At 46.2% G+C, this 12,584-nt stretch overlaps 1 long non-coding RNA gene across 1 annotated transcript; it reads right to left on the bottom strand.

Moving 5' to 3' along the window:
* Positions 1 to 633: 633 nt before the first annotated feature.
* LOC124057508 lies at positions 634 to 1,053 on the bottom strand. Its single transcript, XR_006843115.1, has 3 exons — positions 976 to 1,053; positions 843 to 904; positions 634 to 769 (listed from the first exon to the last, which is right to left on the bottom strand). It is a non-coding gene; the product is annotated as an uncharacterized LOC124057508 (long non-coding RNA).
* Between the last annotated feature and the right edge of the window lie 11,531 nt (positions 1,054 to 12,584).

Below are 12,584 nucleotides of genomic sequence, written 5' to 3'. Positions count from 1 at the left end.
CAAGGCATTCCAGAGGAGTGTTCAGTTCTACTGGGTTGCATTTAAATTTGTCTTTGATGTAGATTAACACACCACCTCCTTTCCCAGAGTGCCTGTCCTTTCTGAAACACTGATATCCAGAAATATCTATCATGTTTGTAGGAACATTGTTGTGGAGCCAAGACTCTGGTAAGCATAGATAGTCCAAATTGGAATCCAGGAGAATTGCTGAGATCTGATCTCTTTTGGGGATTAGACTGCGGATTGTGGCGGCACGAGGGTGCGACCTCCGCGTGCTAGAGAAAAAGGGCTATGGAAATCGATACCAGTTGCCAGACAACGCCACCCTGGGAATTTCACCCAGGGAACTCTTTCCAGGGGACTAACTCCCCAAGAATAGGTGACATTCAGGTTCATCCACAGCTGAGGCAGAGACCGTAGCTCGTAAAAATAATAATTTTATTTACAATAAAAAAGAAACCAGACACTGAAAATACATTAATTCAAAAAAAGAAAACACAAACCTGTCACTCAAATAATACAGAAACCAATCAGGGCTGAACCTCTTGGGCTTGATCCAAACAATAATAAAAAAGAGAACCCCTGGAACACCACACGTGAAGCAAACCAAAACTGGGACAACAAAATCCACCGCAGCCAAACAATCTCCGGTACGAGGCAAAGCCGTTAGCCGCGGTTGCAGCCAAACAATCTCCGGTACGAGGCAAAGCAGCAGTGGTTTCCCTCGCTGATCGGCCGACACTGCGCAGCAGCTGGGTTATACTTCCCCCTACAATCATAATCGTACAGGATAAACAACTCAGAAGTGGCTGGAGGAGGGACCGAAGCGCTAGCCTACATACCAATCAGGCAGTCCTGGACGACACAGCTTGGAGGAGAGGAATAGACGCCGCACAGAAACAACCTGCAAACAAATGCACAGGTTGCCACAAGTACAACGGCAAATAGGAGGACACCGGAGAACAACACACCTACCCGCAGCAAGCAATCAGTGGAGCATAGCGCACCCCCAATGGCCTCTACCACCACGCCGGGACGGAACTGGGGGAATGCTACGGAAGTGCTACGACCCAGCCTCTGACAAGCCAAAAAAAAAGGAAGACAGGTGCTCTCTACCCGCTTTTAAGCAATCTCCTCCCACAATGATTGGCCAAAATCCCAACCCAGCTGAAACTGATTGGACCACCGATTGCGTCCTGCCACTGGATGTTAAGATGCCCTCCTAGTATTCCTTTTGGTTTACTCCCAGGTTCCCAGAGCACGCGTGCATGATTGACAGTTTGAAAGAAGAGAACTCCTCTGTCTTGCTGGTGTTAAGGAGCAGGTTGTTGTCTGCACATCATGTGGCCAGGTGCTGTACCTCCTCCCTGTAGGCTGTCTCATTGTCGTTGCTGATGAGGCCAATAACTGTGGTGTCATCAGCAAATTTGATGATGGAACTGGATCCATGTGCAGGCCTACAGTCATGGGTGAAGAGGGAATAGAGGAATGGACTCAGCACACAGCCCTGTGGTACCCCCTGCAAGGGACAGGTGTCTTTAAGATGTCCGTAAAGACCCCGGCGAGCTGCTCCGCGCATGCTTTTAGCACACGACCAGCGATGCCATCTGGGCCAGCAGCCTTGTGTGCGTTGGTCCTACTCAGACTTCTGTGGAGGTGAGGGTGAGGGTGAGGGGCTGGTGATCTGCTGAGAGTCTGGTGTTGGTGGCCGTTTCAGTGTTGTCCCTGTCAAAACGAGCATAAAAGTCATTTAACTCATTCAGAAAGGAAACATCTGTGGCTGTCATGGATGAGTTACCTGGTTTGTAGTGACTGATGACTTGGATGCCCTGGAGCTGGACAAGTGCTCCTCTACCTTTAGCTTGTAGCAATGCTTGGCCTTTTTGATGCCCCTCCTCAGATTAGCCCTGGATATGCTATAGGCCTGTGCATCACCTCATCTGAAGGCGGTGTTGCGGACTTTCGGCAGGAGCTGCACCTCCTTGTTCATCCATGGCTTCTGATTTGGGTACGTGGTGATCTGTTTCTCTGTTGTGACACTGTCAATGGTGGCATTGATATAGTCCAGTACAGAGGAGGTGTATGTATCAGTGTCTGTGTGAGAGCCACAGGTAGCCTGAGCAGCAAACATACTCCAGTCTGTGTTTTGAAACCTGCTCTGGAGTACATGGTCTGTCCCTTTTGGCCACACTTTGATGGTTTTGGTTAATGGCTTCACACGTTTGATAAGTGGTGAGTACTTAGGGATAAGAAACAAAGAGAGATGGTCTGACTCTCCGAGGTGGGGGAGGGGGATCGTGGTGTAAGCCCCAGGATTGTTTGTATAGACATGGTGCAAAGTTTTGCTTCCTCTTGTGTTGCAGGAAACATGCTGGTGGAATTTTGGAAGCACTGTCTTTAAGTTTGAGTGATTAAAATCACCGGCAACTATAAAGGCAGCTTCTGGGTGAACAGTCTGTTGTTTGCTAATGGCTGCATAAAGTTGGTTCATAGCCAGCTTAGCATTAGCGTCCGGGGGGGATATAAGCAGCAGTTATAACAGTGGAAGTGAACTCCCTTGGCAGATAGAACGGTCTACACTTAACCACGAGAAATTCGAGGTTAGCTGAGCAGTGCCTCTCAATAATCTCAACTCAACTCAACTCAACTTTATTTATAAAGCCCTTTAAAAACAGCTGCAGCTGACACAAAGTGCTGTACATAAAATAGGACATGAAATAAGACATATAAAACAAAGAACAATATAAAAACAATAATATACGATAAAACAATGTTAAAATAATATTAAAGCAAAAACAGAAACAGGGTCTCATGCTGGATTAAAAGCCAAGGAATAAAAATGGGTCTTAAGACGTATTTTAAAAACGGACAGTGAAGGGGCTTGTCGAATGCATAATGGGAGGTCATTCCACAATTTGGGACCAGCAACAGAAAAGGTCCTATCCCCTCTGAGCTTCCGTTGGTAACTCCAGGAGCAACTGTTCAGATGACCTGAGGCACCGGGCAGGAGTGTATGGGCGGAGCAGCTCAGAGAGGTAAGGCGGGGCGAGACCATTTAAGGATTTAAAAACAAATAAAAGAATCTTAAAATGGACTCTAAAGTGCACAGGCAGCCAGTGGAGAGAGGCTAAAATGGGAGTAATGTGCTCCCTCTTACGTGTTCCAGTTAGGAGGCGAGCAGCAGCATTTTGCACTACCTGGAGACGCGCGAGGGAGGACTGGCTGACTCCAAGATAAAGTGCGTTACAGTAATCCAGCCGCGATGTAATGAAGGCGTGGATTACTGTTTCAAAGTGCTTTTGTGCAAGGAAGGGCTTCACCTTTGCCAGCTGCCTAAGGTGAAAGAAGCTGGACTTAACTATTGCACCGATTTGCCGGTCAAGTTTAAAATCACTGTCCATCTTAAAACCCAGGTTTGAAACTGTTTGCTTCCTGTAAGGCAGCAGGGGGCCTAAGTCAACAGGAAGTGGTTCACGAGAGCCACTGGGACTGAACACCATCACTTCTGTTTTATTTTCATTAAATTTTAAAAAGTTCAAAGACATCCAGGCTTTAATGTCTTCAAGACATAACAGAAGTGGTTTCAAGGAAAACCCGTCCTTCTTCTTCAGTGGCACATAGATCTGGGTATCATCAGCGTAACAATGAAAAGAGATACCATGTTTTCTCAGGATGGAACCCAGGGGCAGCAAGTACAGTGAGAAAAGCAGGGGCCCTAAAATTGAACCCTGTGGAACCCCATATGACAGCGGAGCAGGGCGGGACTCAAAACCACCAAGGCTTACGCACATAGTCCTGTTTGCCAGGTAGGACCTGAACCAGTCCAAGGCGGTACCAGAGATGCCTACTAGCTGCAACCGATGTACTAAAATGCTGTGGTCCACGGTATCAAAAGCTGAACTTAAGTCAAGGAGTAGAAGGGTCACATAGTCTCCAGAGTCATTTGCCAAAAGGATATCATTAAAAACTCTTAATAGAGCTGATTCTGTGCTATGTAGTGTTTTAAATCCGGACTGGAATACCTCCAGGACCTCGTGCTCATCCAGAAATGATTTCAATTGAGTATACACAACTTTTTCCAGGATTTTTGAAATGAAAGGCAGTTTGGAAATGGGTCTAAAATTGGCTAGCACACCAGGGTCAAGACTGTGTTTCTTGAGAAGGGGTTGTACCACAGCATGTTTAAAACTTTGGGGGACAACACCAGAAGACAGACTGCTGTTGATAGAGTCACAGGGAGAACCTGATGGTTTAATCCGGTCAACCACATCTTCTAAGGCCTTCAGGGACACAGGCTCAAACAAATCAAATACAGCCGAGCAAGGGACAAGGTCAGAGGGGTCAGATGCAGGAGTAGGGATGAGAGCCCTTGCAGTAGTAACCTTGTCAATAAAAAACTGCAGGAAACTATTGCACATTTTGGGGGATGCCTCTATGCACACCTGGGGGGGATTAAGAACAGCCTCGATGGTTTTAAATAGCACACGCAGGTTGTGGTGATTAGATTCAACAAGCCTGGACAGGTATTGTCTTTTGGCCTCCTTAACAGTACTCTGGTAGCAGCGCCAACAGTTTCTTAAGATTTGGTACGAGACCTGCAGCTTGTCCTTATTCCACCTGCGTTCAGCTTTTCGGCACTCCTGTCTAGCTGCGCGAGTTTTCTCATTAAGCCATGGCTCAGGTTTAACTTTGAGCTGCACCGTTTTTAATGGAGCCACAGAGTCCAGTATGGTTCGGCAGGAGGAGTGAAACCAGGAATTTAGCTCCGCCGTGTTTGCAGATGGTAAGCCAGAGGAAACACACAGTCGGTTAAAAGCAGACGAGAACTGACCAGCAGTGGCAGGGTTAAAAATCCGACGGCTCCGAGCAGGAGCGGCAGATTTGACTGCAGAGCAGGAAAAGGCAGTTTCAAACACCACAGGCAAATGATCAGAAAACACATTGTCACAATTTTCCATGTTGGACACAGACAAACCATGGGAGAGGACAAGGTCTAATGTGTGTCCATGTTCATGTGTGGGACCAGACACACACTGCACCAAATTAAAAGAGTCAATGAGGCTTAAAAAGTCCTTCACCATCGGCTTGTCAGGACAACACACATGAATGTTAAAATCCCCAACAAGGAGGACACGATCATACTTGGTCATAATTTCAGCCAGCAGATCAGAGAAGTCATTTAAAAAGTCCTTGTTGTATTTGGGGGGTCGGTAGATTACAGCACACAGGGCCGGATCGGAGCGGCCCACCTCAAATAAATGTGCCTCAAAACTGGAAGAGGGGGATAAGACGACACGCTGCCTACATTTAAAATCATTTTTATAAACAGTCGCCGTTCCTCCTCCACGGCCCGACGTCCGCGGGGAGTTAAAATAAGAGCAGCCGGACGGTAAAAGTTCGATCAGAGGGCTGCACTCACCGGGACCGATCCAAGTCTCTGTCACGCAGAGAAAATCCAGGCGGCGAGAGTTGAAGAAATCCCTCAAAATAAACGTTTTGTTCGCCAGAGATCTGGCGTTCACCAGGCCGATCCTGGCGGGCGCCGGGGGCTGCGGTTCGGTGGATCTGCGAGACCGTGGTAGCGTCTTCAGGAGCCGGAGGTTCACCCCGCGCTGGGAAAGCCGAGGAGGGCAGGAGCGGCGAGGCTGGAGTCCCGCAAGCGATCCGGTGACAGGTACAAGGCAGGCACCGATGGGGTCGAGGAAACGCCGGGGCACAACGAAAGGATGGATTAATCCCAGTTCTGTCCGGGAGATGGTCGAAGATCCTGCCAGCCAGGCCTTAAGCTTCACCAGCCGACCACCGCGTTTGCCGCGGCGGCGGAGACGCTTCCGCCGAGGAGGTAGAGCCAAGGCCCGACACAGGTGAGTCGGGATCCCCGCCAGAAGCGGGGGCACAGTTTTCTGTCCACCATGCTCAAACGCACCCAAAGTCTTGGCATTATGTCTAAGATCTAAAAGGAATTGGCGATCGTACACCAGCAGAGACTTGATCTGTGTAATGGCAAGGGTTGAGAACACCAAAAACACAAGATACCGTAGGAGCAGCAGGCGGCCAGGTACACACACCGGCGCCATCTTCCCAAGATACCTGACAGAGTCTGTACACCAAGATTGACAGAGTCTGTACACCAAGATTTGTTAATATAAATGCAAAGTCCTCCACCTCTTGTCTCTCTTAAAGAGTTGATAGTTCCCTATTATCCCATCAGAACTTTACATTCCCAAAATGCAGGGTTACTTGTGGTTCCTAGAGTCTTCAAAAGTAGATTGGGAACCAGAGCCTTTAGTTATCAAGCTTCTCTACTGTCGAACCATCTTCTGGTTTCGGTCCAGGAGGCCGACACCCTCTATATGTTTAAGAGTGGACTTAAAATTTTGCTTTTTGATATAGCTTATAGTTAGGGCTGGCCTGGGTTAGCCCCTAGTTATGCTGCTATAAGCTTAGACTGCAGGGGGATCTCCCACAATGCACTGAGCTCTCTCTTCCTCTTCCGCTCCTTCTGCACACATCCATGTCCCATTAATGTATGTTACTAACTCAACTTCTTCCCTGGAGTCCTTGTGCTTTCTCGTCTTGCAGGTTCCCATGGATCGTGGTTGAACCTCCTGCTGCTGTCCTGTACTATCATTATTATTGTTACTACTTTTCATAGTAACATAATCACCATAGTACCTTGTGTATACTTCATCATTATCCATAATTCCAATACTTCTGGTATTATTGCTGTTGGTACCCGTCTCTGTGGGCTCTTTCTCTCACACCTCACCCCCACCATTCTCTCTCTCTCTCAAGACATATTTACTAATGTTCTGTTTCAACATTTTACAACTTTGCATACATGCAAACAACAGGTTTCCTCTTTATATTAAAAATAATTTTTAAAAAAACTGAAAAAAAGTTCTAAATAAACAAAATTACATAAAAAGAAGCGATTATACATTTTGTATGAAGTACATTTTGACAATGTCTAAAGGCAAAAAGTTTATTATTGTTTTGTAAATTTATTTTCACGTCATGCACAAAAAGTGTCCAACTCATTTGGGTTGAGACATCATAAGTACAGTTGCAGTAGTCAGACATTTCATCATTTCATTATAAAATCTCAGGTTATTTTCCAGCTTGGTTACACTAAATATTCACATTTTCAAAATTAATGAAACAAACAAATGTAGAATTGTTCTCATGACTGTATATATGTGGTACACCCAAATATAGGTAATCACATTTGGTATTTTATACAATAAGCCAAGCTTATTTTATTGCTACTTCAACAGTGCAGGGCGCATTAATAGATGAACTGTATTTTGCGTTTTATATACGTTGTCCTCTGCAAAGAAAAAAAGTGTGAGTAACAGAATAAGAGAAGAAAAGCGGAACCTTCCAACTGTTGGTGAAAGGGTGGATAGTCAAGTCACGGTCCCACTATGCAGCCCCTGTCATCTGTGTGAGGAAGAAGGATGGATCTTTACGTCTGCGTGTCAATTATCGCCTTCTAAACAACAAGACAGTACCGGACAGACACCTGCTTCCCCGGATCCAGGACCTCACAGACTCACTTGGAGGTTACAGTTGGTTCTCAGTCCTGGATCAGGGCAAAGCATACCATCAAGGTTATGTGGCAGAAGGATCAAGGTACCTGACCGCGTTCACAACCTCGTGGGGCCTCTATGAGCGGGTAAGAATACCCTTTGGACTGTCAAATGTGCCCGCCGCCTTTCAACGGAGCATGGAGGAGATGCTTGACACTCTACGTGACGAATGCTGCATCCCCTACCTTGATGATATCCTGTGTTCTACAAAGTCATTCCAGGAACAGTACTGCGTAAAGTCCTCAAAGCCTTACAACGGCATGGCATGAAATTGAAGCCTGAGAAGTGTGAGGTATTCTGCAGAGTGGTCCAATACATCGGCCGCTTAGTGTCTGCAGTTGGAGTGAAAGTGGACCATATGGATACTGAGGCTGTGCAGGCCCCCAAACAGAAAAGGCCCCAAACAGTCGGAGACGTCAGACAGCTCCTGGGATTCCTGAGCTATTATCGGATGTATGTGCAGGATTTCTTGCGCATCGCAAAACCTCTGTATGACTTGACCTAATCTAAGTCTGACACACCACAACCCAAACCAACCAGAGGCAGGGAAAAATACCCCCAGCCTTTCCGAGCTCCAATATAATGGAATAGAGAACACCAAGAGATTCTTGAACAGTTGATCAACATGCTAACCTAACCACCAGTGTTAGCTTATCCCAACTTTACCCGCCCATTCATACTCCATACAGACGCGTGGTACAGAGCGATTCCATTGGCCATTTATGAAGCGAGACATTGAGGAGTATGTGCCAAGGAAAAGCCCATGTATTAAACAGAAAAAGCCAGCAACACACGAGAGGGCACCCATGGGCAGTATAATATCCAACTCGAACTCGTTTGCATCGACTTCCTGAACCTAGAGTCCCACAAAGACGGGTTTGAGTACATTCTAGTAATGGTGGACCACTTCACCAGGTTCGCACAAGCTTACCCCAGAAGGAACAAGGCTGGTAAAACAGCAGCAAAGCCCCTGTTCAATGACTTCATTCCCAGGTTCAGATACCCTTCCAAGCTTCATCGCGATCAGGGTCGGGAATTCGAGAATGTTTGAGAATGTACGAACTGTTTAAGTCCCCCAGGCAGCTTGCAGGTGTGGGTCACTCCAGAACCTCGCCCTATCACCTGCAATGCAACCCCGCCGAAAGACTGAACTGCACTCTATTACAACTGCTTCATACATTGGGAGAGAAGGAGAAACAAAACTGGAGGGATCATTTGCCTCATGTTATCCATGCTTATAATTGCACTAAGCATGAGGCTCAAAAGAGTTAAAGCAAGGCATCTGGACTAGTGAAGATAGGCTTGAAGATGTTTCGCTGCTCATCCAAGCAGCTTCATCAGTTCTGAAAAACTGACTGGTGGGGAACAAATATATACCCCTCAGTGGGAGTGCCTAAGGGAAACTAACTAAAACAAAGGATCAGATAGCCCTGCAGATTGGTCTATGTAGTTGGACGGCCTGTCTAACGACTGGCTAGTGGCTATGGGAATGTTAATGAGTTTGGGTATGGCCGGTTATCGACCTACTGTTGTTATGGTTGTTGTGTGAATTGGGGTGAAACTTCCTAGGAATGGAAGGGAGGACAGCATTGTAAGTGCAAGAGAGATGATGTCTAAGTCCACCACCTCTGTTAAGAGAAGGTTTTTCCCACTTAACACAGATGGCTTCCTTGACCCCTCTTTCGTACCACCTGTCCTCCCTGTCGAGAATGTGGACATTGCTGTCATCAAAGGAATGTCCCTTTTCCTTGAGGTGTAAGTGTACTGCTGAGTCTTGTCCTGTGGAGGTGGCTCTCCTGTGCTGTGCCATTCTTCTGTGGAGTGGCTGTTTTGTTTCACCAATGTAAAGGTCAGAGCATTCCTCACTGCACTGGACTGCATATATGATGTTGCTCTGTTTTTCCCTGGGAATTTTGTCCTTGGGGTGGACCAGTTTCTGTCTCAGAGTAGTCATTGGTTTGAAATGGACCGGGATGTCATGGTTTTTAAAAATTCTTTTTAGTTTTTCTGATAATCCTGCTATACTGGGAATGACAATGTTGCTCCTTTTTCTGTTATCATCCTTTTGCAATGCAACCCCACCGAAAGACTGAACTGCACTCTTTTGCAACTGCTTCATACATTGGGAGAGAAGGAGAAACAAAACTGGAGGGATCATTTGCCTCATGTTATCCATGCTTATAATTGCACTAAGCATGAGGCCACAGGGTTTTCCCCTTACTACCTGTTGTACAACAGACACCCTTGCCTCACAGTAGATCTTTTCTTTAGCCTCCTGACAGAAGAAGATACTGAAACACTACAGGGATATGCCAAGAAATGGAAGGAGAAAATGACAGAGGCATATAACAGTCAAGAGTCAAGTTCTAAAGGTAAAACACATTATGACAAAAGATGCAAAGGAGTAACACTGCAACCAGGAGACAGAGTGCTTGTACATAACTTGGGTGAGAGAGGTGGACCAGGCAAACTAAGACCCTACTGGGAACAAACAGTCTACATTGTGAGAGAGCAGGTTCGAGAAAATCCAGTCTACAAACTAAGTTCAGACACGGGAGGCCGTCCCACCCGCACTCTACACAGAAACTTGCTGCTGCAGGTGAATGACTTGCCAGTAGATCTAGTCCAAAATCCCACCCCTAACCCACAAAAGAGGAACAGAAAGTCCACAGAAAGACACAAGACTCCAGTAAAATCACTAAGTTCAAAAGCAAGCGACTCAGAAGATGTTCCCCTCTACTGGTTTCGTGGGCCCATCAGCCAAACACGAGCCAAGAACCAGTGTCCATCTGAGCAGATTGGCAGTGAATCACAAAGTAGACCTCAACCAAGTCAGACTCACCAGGTAGAGAGACTCCACATTTGGCCTGAACAGGAAAGAGACATTGTTACAGAACAGGAACAAACAACAAGCATAGATAATGGACAAGACATAGACCTACCTCAACCGGACGACCAACGGGAAGGGCCACAGCTTCACCAGGAAGTGGACATCCCGGAACCCAGTCCTGAATTGGCATCAGAGTCTGATCCTGGGCAGAATCTCCACCCGGAGTCACCACCTCAGGTGATAGGTGGTAGGTGATGGATACTCACCTATCCATCTTTGGGTCAGCCAGCCTACCATCCCCATGGTGAACGCAGTCAGGAAATGTGTCGTTTAGATGTGCCGCGCCAAATTGTGTTTATAAGGAAACAACTGTTACTGTTACTAGAAAAGAGCAGAACCGTTGAATTAAAAACTAAGAGGTTTGATTTGTTTTCAGAAAAATTTACTTTTTGTTTTATTGTAGGTGAAGTGTCGGCTCTGCTCAACAGAATTGTCTTACATCAGTAAGAGCACGTCATCAATGCTGAGGCATTATAGAGCTCAGCATGGCAATGAAGAGTTGGCAGACGCTCCTGCTGTGAGTATCCCAGATATGATGAAATTCTCACAAACTTTGAATTTTCAAAAATACTTTATTACACACAAAAGGCTTTGTGTGACTCTGTAGTATTATTTGTAAAATTACAGTCCTTTAACAAGCTTTAAACAAAATATTTCTTTTTGGCTTGCAGTTCCTAACAAGCAAGCACTGGATGAGGCTGTGATCAACATGATCATCATCAAAAGGAGAAAACAAAAAAGGACCTCCAGAACGCTGTTGCTGTTACTTTAACAGCTGACGTGAACCTCGATTAATATGGAGGCATATCTTGCTGTTACTTGCCACTATGTGGACAAAGACAGCCATGAATTCCATCAGTCTTAGGAGTGCAGCATTTTCCACAGAAACACACTGCAGAAAACATGGCCATGGTTAAAAGGAGCCTCATGGAGGAGTGGGACATAGCGACCAAGGTCAGGTGTCTTGTCACTGATGCAGCAGCAAACATCAGAATCAGAATTCCTTTATTTATCCCTGGAGGGAAATTCTTATTTTTACAGACATTGCACATGCAGTATTCCCGACCAAGAAAGGAGAAAAGTGCAGAGTATAAAAAATAGGATAAACTTAATAAAGATAGGATAAACAAAAACTAAAATCTCAAAGTACAGGTATTTACAAAAACTGTATTCAAATTTTAAGAAAATTTAAAATACAGGTATGTACATGTGTAAAAAAGCCAATATGTACATTGTATATATAAGTGATTGTGTCCGTCACAGTGCTGAGTTTAACAGTTTGATGGCGACAGGCAGGAATGATTTCCTGTGTCGCTCTGTGGTGCATCATGGGAGTAAGAGTCTTTTGCTGAACGAGCTCCTGTAGCTGATCAGCACATTGTGGAGAGGGTGAGAGGGAAAGTCCAGTATAGTTCTTATTTTGGACAACATCCTCCTCTCAGACACCACTGTCAGAGAGTCCAGTTCCTCTCCCACAACATGGTTGGCCTTCTTAATGATTCTATTGAGTCTGTTGGTGTCCCTCACCCTCAGGCAGCTGCCCCAGCAGGCAACAGCATATGTGATGGCACTGGACACCACCGACTCATAGAACATCCTCAGCATCGTCCTGCAGATGTTGAAGGACCTCAGCTGCCTCAGAAAGTAGAGGCGGCTCTGGCCCTTTCTGTAGACCATGTCCACGTTCTTGCACCAGTCCAGTTTGTGGTCTAAGTACATCCCCAGGTATTTGTACTCCTCCACCACCTCCACAGTGTCCCCTTTGATGTTGATAGGGGTCACTGGAGCCTTAGTCCTCCTCAGGTCCACCACCAGTTCCTTGGTCTTTGTCACATTGAGCTGTAGGTGGTTTTTCCCGCTCCATGTGACAAAGTTGTCCACTACTGTCCTGTACTCTCTCTCATCCCCCCCAGTAATACACCCAACCACTGCAGTCATCAGAAAATTTCTGAAGATGGCAGGACTCTGTGCAGTGCGTAAAGTCTGTGGTGTAGATCGTGAAGAGGAAGGGAGAGAGGACAGTCCCCTGTGGAGCCCTGGTGTTGCTGATCACTCCATCTGACAGGCAGCACTTCAGGCGTACATACTGCGGTCTGCCCGTC

This window comes from Scatophagus argus, chromosome 4 (genome assembly GCF_020382885.2).
Source record: "Scatophagus argus isolate fScaArg1 chromosome 4, fScaArg1.pri, whole genome shotgun sequence".
Taxonomy (NCBI): Eukaryota; Metazoa; Chordata; class Actinopteri; family Scatophagidae; genus Scatophagus; species Scatophagus argus.
This window is presented reverse-complemented; position numbering and strand designations above follow the sequence as displayed.